Source organism: Ursus arctos, unplaced genomic scaffold, assembly GCF_023065955.2.
Source record: "Ursus arctos isolate Adak ecotype North America unplaced genomic scaffold, UrsArc2.0 scaffold_7, whole genome shotgun sequence".
Classification (NCBI taxonomy): domain Eukaryota; kingdom Metazoa; phylum Chordata; class Mammalia; order Carnivora; family Ursidae; genus Ursus; species Ursus arctos.
In genome coordinates this window covers 9,125,483-9,133,198 of record NW_026623089.1, presented here as the reverse complement: position 1 = coordinate 9,133,198, position 7,716 = coordinate 9,125,483, and the positions used below count along the sequence as shown (strand labels likewise).

Sequence of the window (7,716 nt, the reverse complement as noted above, 5' to 3'; positions counted from 1 at the left end):
AAATTATCCGCAAACGAACGAAGCCTATTTTTAAAGATCCCTGAGCTCTAAGCGATGACATCAGAGAACCCCGAGTTTCCCCCCCGCCCACTCCGAGCCAAGCCCCTCGGTCCTCGAAGACTACCAATCCCAGGAGGCACCGCAGCGCAGGGGCCCAGAGCTCCGCGCGCAGCCCGCCCCGTCGCGCGGAGGCCACCTCCTCTGGAACCAGGAAGACGCCCGATGCTCGGCCCGCCACGCCGCCGGGACCCGCGCGGGGCCTGCCGGGACTTGTAGTCTCTGCGGGCTGGGAGTGCCGGCTCCGGAATCTCGGCCGCCGTCTGGGGGCTGAGGCGGCGCGGGCACGCGTGCGCAGTGTGTGGAGGGGCCGTCGTGGGCGCTGCTTCTGCAGTTCTGTGCCTGTGGAAGCCGGGGCCGCGGCTGCGCGGGTGCTGCGGGCGGAGGGCCGACGTGAAGTTGGGCGTGAGGAGCGCGGCCGCACCGGGGCGGGGTGGGCGGGGCCGGGCTCCGGGAGCGCCGCGCCGGCTGAGGCGAGCAGGGAGGCGGCCGCGCGTCCGCCGAGGGGCCGGCAGGCGCTGGTGAGTGCGGGGCGGCGGGCGGCGCAGGGTCCCGGGCTGCCCCGCGGGCCCTCTCCCGGTGTGTCCGCCGCGCGCGGCTGCACCTGGGCGAGGCCGCGGCGCCGGCTCACCTGCGCGCGGGCTCTCGGGCGGCGGGAGGGGGCGGCGTCCTCTTCCCGCGACTCCTTTATTGTTTTCCTGACCTCAGCCTTCGGCGGCGTCCGGCGGGGGAGGGCGGGGAGGCCAGCGGCGGTCGCGGTCGCCGCTGAGCTGGCTGGGGGCTCTGCTAGAAAGGACGGTCGCGCGCTGCTCCCGGGCTCCCTGCGCCGGCCAGCTGTCCGGGGATTCCCGGCGGGCGACGCCTGTCGGAGTGGCTCGACTCCAGGGCTGTGCCCCCGGGGGCTCAACTGCCGTGGGCATCGTTTTCTAATGTCTTAATGCGCTTTCACTTTAGGACTCGCCGAGTCAGCAGTCGACTCCGCCCTGTGCCATAGAATCATGCTTTACCTTCGCACCTTAATGGTGCAGATGACCAGTGCAAGAGTTGAAAGTGACTTGCCCAAGGTCACGCAGGTAGGACCAGGGAGGCGACCAGAAAGAACCCTGGTCCTTTAGCCTCGAGGCCAGCTGCCAGCCGCAACGCCTTGGGGAGGTCCTGAGTGGTTTGTGGTTTATTTTAGATGCTTTCTATTGACCCTCCTGGATAGATCATCAGAGAGGAAAGTGTTGTCAGAGTGAAAACGGTCTTGTTATTTATAGCGTTTATTGCCTTTGTTGAATTCTAGATATGCTGAGTCCCAAAGCAGAGCATTTGCCCTCCGCGGGGCACTCGATTGTTCTCTTTGGGGGCAGATCCAAGAGGAGGTTTAAGGAAGAAATACGCACGTAATTTGTGCCATTTTCCTCCCCCTTTTCACCTTCCAGTCCTCTAATACTTGCTTTTTATTTTACGTTAGATTTTCTGTTTCAGCAGGACTTTGCTTTAATGAAATTATTGCCTTTGTGAATTAGTTTTCTAGCTAGAAAATCTTATTTCCTGTGTGTTTAATGACTGGAACAAGTAGCGCAATGAGGTTTATAACTATTGTCTTTTATCTTAAAACTACTGATCAGTCTGTTTTATTACCCCCCCAAGGACTCAGCTTACATACTTTCTACGTAAGTTTAATGCCATTGAAACACTTTACAGCAAAATTTAGCTAAGTTTTATATGAATCGGAGAAAAACTTGCAGAAAATCATTTTGTAAGGCTACATTTTTCTTCACAATGTGAAGGACTTGAACTGTTATTTCAAAAATAGTAAGATTCATTCTGACTAAAATGCCTGTTACTTTTCATATTCCTAATTTTCATATTAATAAACTTGTGGCAAAAAATACTTCCCCAAATAGAGTTTGTTTAAATATTCCTCATCTTGACCAAATCTTCCCAAGGAAAATTACATTTTAGAATATTTATATATTTAAACAAGAATGTCTGAGCTTAGGAGAATTTGAGTTAATGGTTAATTTATTTTATAGTGCTATAAACCCTACAGAATATCCATTGATGGGTTTCTCTTGAAGGGAGAGCCATATCAAGGAATATCAAGGGATATATAGCTTTGAATTTGCTCTTTGTGGTAAGTAGGTAACTTTTGTGATCTGAGAAGATGTGATTTATATGTAATGAAACTGCTTCATATGGCACTTTATCTCGCTAGTTAGTAGTTTTATGGTTGCTTTGGGGAGGAGGGAAGTAGAAGGTTTGTATCTTTTTATTCTCCAGTTTTAGCAGTGTAGCAAAATAGGAAAGAAAGGTGGTGTGTCGATTTGAGTTTGTCATAGACCAGGAGAGACAGTAAAACAGGAAAAGTATACAATTGTTAGGAAACTGCTATGAGTTCATAAGGCGGAAGGACCTTTTTGGAAATGTTTAAGGACATTAAGAATAGCATTTGGGATATTTTCTTTAAAAAGCCACTGTGGGCAGTCCTCCTGTGTTTGTTGTTAACGTATAGGATGTGACAGTATTGAGGACTCCTGGGAAGATACTTAGGAAAGATGGAAACATTTTATATTTTTGTAGAGGCTTTTCCTCTAGAAATGTCTAATGCAGCGCAAAAACAAAACAAAGACTTTTACTCAAGCCTCAGAGTTCTTCTAGTCCTACTGCAAAAGTTACTGTTATTTTGACTGTATGATAATTTGTAACCCAGAGTGAAATCAATGACATAATTTATTAGCATAATTTAAGTTAGACTTTGATATTGAAATATTGCTGGATGTTAAATTGTTGTTCTTGTTTAAGTAATTCTGTCATTTAAGAATGGGAGAGAGATCGTTTTCTGCATACAGTAATATAGTAATTATTCAGATGTGACAGTAGTTAACACTCTGCTTTTATGAGATCGAAAACTTCAAGTACTAGAGTAGTAACTGCCTCAGCTTTGAGCTGAAGTAATATACAAATACTACTTCTGCACATGCTTGAGCATTTTACTTTTGTTAATATTAAATTTTAATTTTAAATTTTAAGATGATTCTCATATTTCTGATGTGCAATAATAAAATGGTTTCAGTAGGAAATAAATAATAAAACCGAGTTTTAATTGTTTTGACCATTGTAGGTACACAGCATTTATAAAAATATTAATGTAGTATCAGAAGAGTTCTTAGGGCAGAAACTTCTGGTGGTTTTAGCTGCTTGTCTGTAATGCTTAATTATTTTTAGAAACATAAAACTATGGGATGTTTTTATTTAAAAATAAAAATTCCTGTTGATACTTGTTATAGTAGTAGGACTCAGTTATGCTTAATGAGTAACATTAAACCGCTGAACTCTCGAGTAGTATTTTTTCTTAGTAGCCGCTGTGTAATAAAGACTATGTGAGCTTATAATTAATTCCTGGAAGATATTTAAGCAAGCATATTTGCTGTTTATTTTGATAGGCCTTTTGATTAGTCGAATTGCTTTGATTCAGGGAAATAGTGTTTTGGGGATTTTATATCAGAGTTAGAATTAGAATGTCTTTTGACTGTAAAAGAAAATCAGTGTCATTTGGGATATTTTTTAGCATTTAAATAAGCCTTAGAGTCTTAAATATTTTTTCCTACTTGGAGACCTTATTATTGTCAGTCTGATAGGTTTATTTTCCAAAAAGTTGTGGTTTTACCCCTTTACATAGTCTAGCCTCTTGTAGTTTAACCATTGAACTCTGGGTTCTGTGTTCAGTTTACCCTCTCTCTTCTTGAAGAAGGGACGCTCTCAGGCACTTAGAACTAGAAGCAGTCTTGGAGGACTTCTAATGTAGCATCTTACCCAGTACAGTAAATCCCCCGTGGGAATTTTCATGTCTGGTGTTTCCTCTCATTATGAAGGGCAGTGATGGTGTTCCGTATATCATCAGGTTATTGAGTACTCTGAGCTTGGTGAAAACAAACAGAGGACAGTTTTATTTTTCACCATTCACTGCTCTCAACTATGATTTGTAGGGTCTTCCTTTTTCTCCTCTCTCCCCACCTTATCACCTCATGGACAAATGATAGCTTCTCCATCATTTACAGCTATTAAAAGCTCCAGTCTGTCTCTTTCAGTTTAAACTTTCAATCTCCTATTCAATTTAAAGTTCCTCTCCTCCCCTACCCCAATGTCAGGCCACTTAATTACTTGAAATACTTGGAGTGGGGAGGAATTGTGGTATGCTCCCAGCATTCCTCTTTCTCTTTCCTCTTCTGGGATCTACTTGGTCAGGGACTTGTAAGAAGAAAAATGGAAAAAGACAAGTCTATCTTTCTGGGTGCTGTTAAAGCCCTCTTCTGATTAGCAGCCGCTCAGTCTACTTCATAAGTAGGTATTGAACTGGAGAATGGGATGCCAGTCTCTCCTTGTAGACACTTCTTGGTGAATGATTCTCATAGAGGGCCCCTGCCACTGTTTTGGGGTGAATGCCTCCTTTCTTTCCATGTGTTCTCCCTGAGGACTTGGAAGACTTCGAATCTTTTCCCTCTCTTCTGTTAAATGCTTATATCAAGTGATGGTAAACTGTTGATTAGGGTGCCAGAGCCCTGAGGGGTGTGTGAGGGAAGAAGTGTCAGTGCTGGGCTTCTCATATGTTTGATCCTTGATGTCTGTATATCCTCAGCTTTGTGTTTGTTAGCAAATTTGGGACAACAAGGCTAGTCCCACTCAACACTGGTTAACAAATAATAGTGAAGCCCTGTGGGCCTAATGACGTCTCACTGTGCAGAATTTAATTTTTCCTTTTATTTTTTGTCTATGTCTCGGTGATTTTTGTTTTGTTTTTATTTTTTGGCTTACTTCCTGGGTCCTGACTGATGAAGTATTAACTGTGAATATGTTAATTGATGACTGATTGTATGATCTAACTATAGCTTAGACTGGAAGATACATTTGGGGGAAGGTTTTAATAATCTTATCTATTCTTGCCTCATTAGCTTTACTAAAAATATAAATACAAATAGAAATACAGTCTTTGAACCTTTTTCCTTCCATCAGCTAAGCAAACCAGTCAGTTAAATCTGCTAAATGATTTCTTGTCTAATGAGGAAGAAGCTTTCTATCTAAGTATTCTATCTAAAGTATTAAATTCATTGCAAAAACTTGGATGGATCTAGAGGGTATAATGCTAAGTGAAATAAGTCAGTCTGGTGAAGACAAATACTGTATGATTCCACTCATGTGGAATTTAAGATACAAAATAAATGAACGAAATAAAAAGTGACAAACAAAAAAAACCCCCCAGGCTCTTAAATACAGAGAATAAACTGGTGGTTGCTAGTGGGGAGGTGGGTGAGGGGTGGGTAAAATAGGTGAAGGGCATCAAGAGTACACTACTGCAATGAACACTGAGTAATGTGTGGAATTGTTGAATCACCATATTGTATACCTGAAACTAATATAACACTCTATGTTAATTATACTTGGATAAAACAATTACGGAGGAAGAAAATATTTGTTGCAATTATTATGGGCTCCTTAGTACTTCATTCAACAAATAGTTATTGAGCGCCTTCCATGTATGAGGCAGTGTTTTAAGCATTGAAGAAACAATAGTAAATACCAAAAAAAAAAAAAAAAAAAAAAATCATTGCTCTTGTGGAGCCTGCATTCCAGTGTGGGGAAACAGACAAGAAACAGGTAAATAAGTAAATGATGATGTTTGTTAGCAGCAAATGCTAAGGAGAATAAAGCAGGAAAGGGAGATAGATAGGAAGTGGCAGTACAGTTCACATTTGCAGTTGTAGATAGTGCCAAGATAAGGTGCCGCTCTTTCTCTGAGAAAGTGATGTTGAGTTCAAAGGCCCTGAGTGGGGAGCTTGTCTGACATAGTAGGGAGTCCAGTGGCCAGATGAGTGACTGAGGGGGGAGTGGGGTAAGATGTGGGGCGTGTAGGTGAGGCCTGTATGTCTTTGTAAGGGCTTTGGTTTTTACTTGAATGAGATGAGATCACATTGAAACAATGGTTCTTAACCTTTGCTGAACACTGGCATTGTCTGGGGAGGTTTAAACATGTACTAATGTTTGGATCCCATCTTCAGAGTTTGTTTTCTTTTCTTTTCTTTTCTTTTTAAGTTTTATTTATTTAAGTAATCTCTACATTCAAATTGAGGCTCAAACTTACACCCCTCCAGATCAGCAGTCACATGTGTTTGTGGCTGAGCCAGCCAGGTACCCACAGTTTCCAGAGGTTCTGACTTAATTGGTCTGGGGGTGTCCAGCCCTGGCATCAGGATTTTTAAGAACTTCTAGGTAATTCTAATAAGTAGCCTAAGTTGAAGTGTTTTGAGCAGAGTGACATTACCTAGTATGGAAGAGCCTGGGCTCCAGAGCTAGATTTCTCTGGTTTGAATCTGAGCTGTGTCACTTCCTAAACTTGTGACCTTGGACAAGTTATTTTTAAAATTCCCTGTGCTTTGTTTTTTCATCTGTAAAGTTGTTATAAGGATTATATAAATTAATATTTAAATATTTAGAACAGTGCTTGGCCAGTAGTAATACGTGTTTATTGAATAAACACTTGAATATATGTCTTAATGGGATTACTCTGCTGTGTTGAGAATAAAGTGAAGGGGGCAAGAGCAGAAGCAAGGAAGAGTCATCCCGTTGAGAGGTGATGGTGGCTTGGACCAGAGTGGCAGCAATGCAGGTGATGAGAAGTAGTGGGATTCTGGATATATTTACAAGACAGAGCCAACAGGATTTGCTGATGCATATTGGATGTGTAATGAGAGAGAAAGAAGATTCATTCAAGTCTGACTCTAAGATATTTTGCCTTAACAGCTGGAAGAAGGGAGTGGTCGTTATTGAAATGAGGAGGACTGAGACAACAGGTTTCTAAGGGGAATATCTCATGCTGTTTGTGAAGTTTGAGATGTCTGTTAGATAAGTTAGTAGATATGTAGACAGTTGTATACATGAGTCTGCAGTTCAGCTGGATTTCCAGGGCTGGAGATAGCTGTTGGAAGCCATCTGTATGTAGACCTGTGTAAATAAGTGAGCTCACCGAGGGACTGCGTATATACAGAGAAGAGGTCCATGGGCCACCGCCTGGGACACTCTAACATTCAGAGGTCTGGGAGATGAAGTGTTTCTTAGAGTTTCTGATGTGACCCGGAGTGAAAAACAGTTGTAATTCATTCATTCATTTTCTTTCTTTCTTTTTCTTTCTTCCTTCCTTCCTTCCTTCCTTTCTTTCCTTCCTTCCTTCCTTCCTTCCTTCCTTCCTTTTTTTTCCAGAAAAACAGCTTTATTAAGATACAATTTACCGATTTAAGGTGTACAATTCAGTGGTTTTTAGTACATTCACAGAATTGTGCAACTGTTACCACAATCAATTTTAGAATATTTTTATTACCCTAAGAAGAAACCCCGTACCCTCCCATCCCTAGGCAACTCCTCATTCCCCTCATCCCTTCTATCCCTAGGCAAGTGCTAATCTACTTCTGTCTTTACGGCTTTGCCCATATGGAGTTCATATCATTGGAATCATATATGTGGTCTGTTTAGGAAGAGGTAGTATTCATTAGTACCTGGCATCTAGAGTCATTAGATAATTCGTCATTTGGTAAAGGTGCGGGCTCTATGATCTCTCATTGTACAGATACATTTTCCTCTTTGTAATTAGTAAGAAAACTGTGGGATAGATATTTTGAGACT

The 7,716-nt window shown here is 42.4% G+C and overlaps 1 protein-coding gene across 6 annotated transcripts in view; it reads left to right on the top strand.

Moving 5' to 3' along the window:
* Positions 1 to 333: 333 nt before the first annotated feature.
* Positions 334 to 7,716, top strand: part of PLEKHA1 (pleckstrin homology domain containing A1) — a 56,554-nt gene continuing 49,171 nt past the window's right edge. For 2 of the 6 annotated variants that reach the window (XM_026494314.4, XM_026494319.4), the window contains exon 1: positions 342 to 578. The gene's annotated coding sequence lies outside the window, so the exon portion shown is untranslated. Of the gene's footprint in view, positions 579 to 7,716 lie in introns of all 6 variants that reach the window. The other 4 variants (XM_057308515.1, XM_057308514.1, XM_057308516.1 and 1 more) reach the window with 4 other exon arrangements.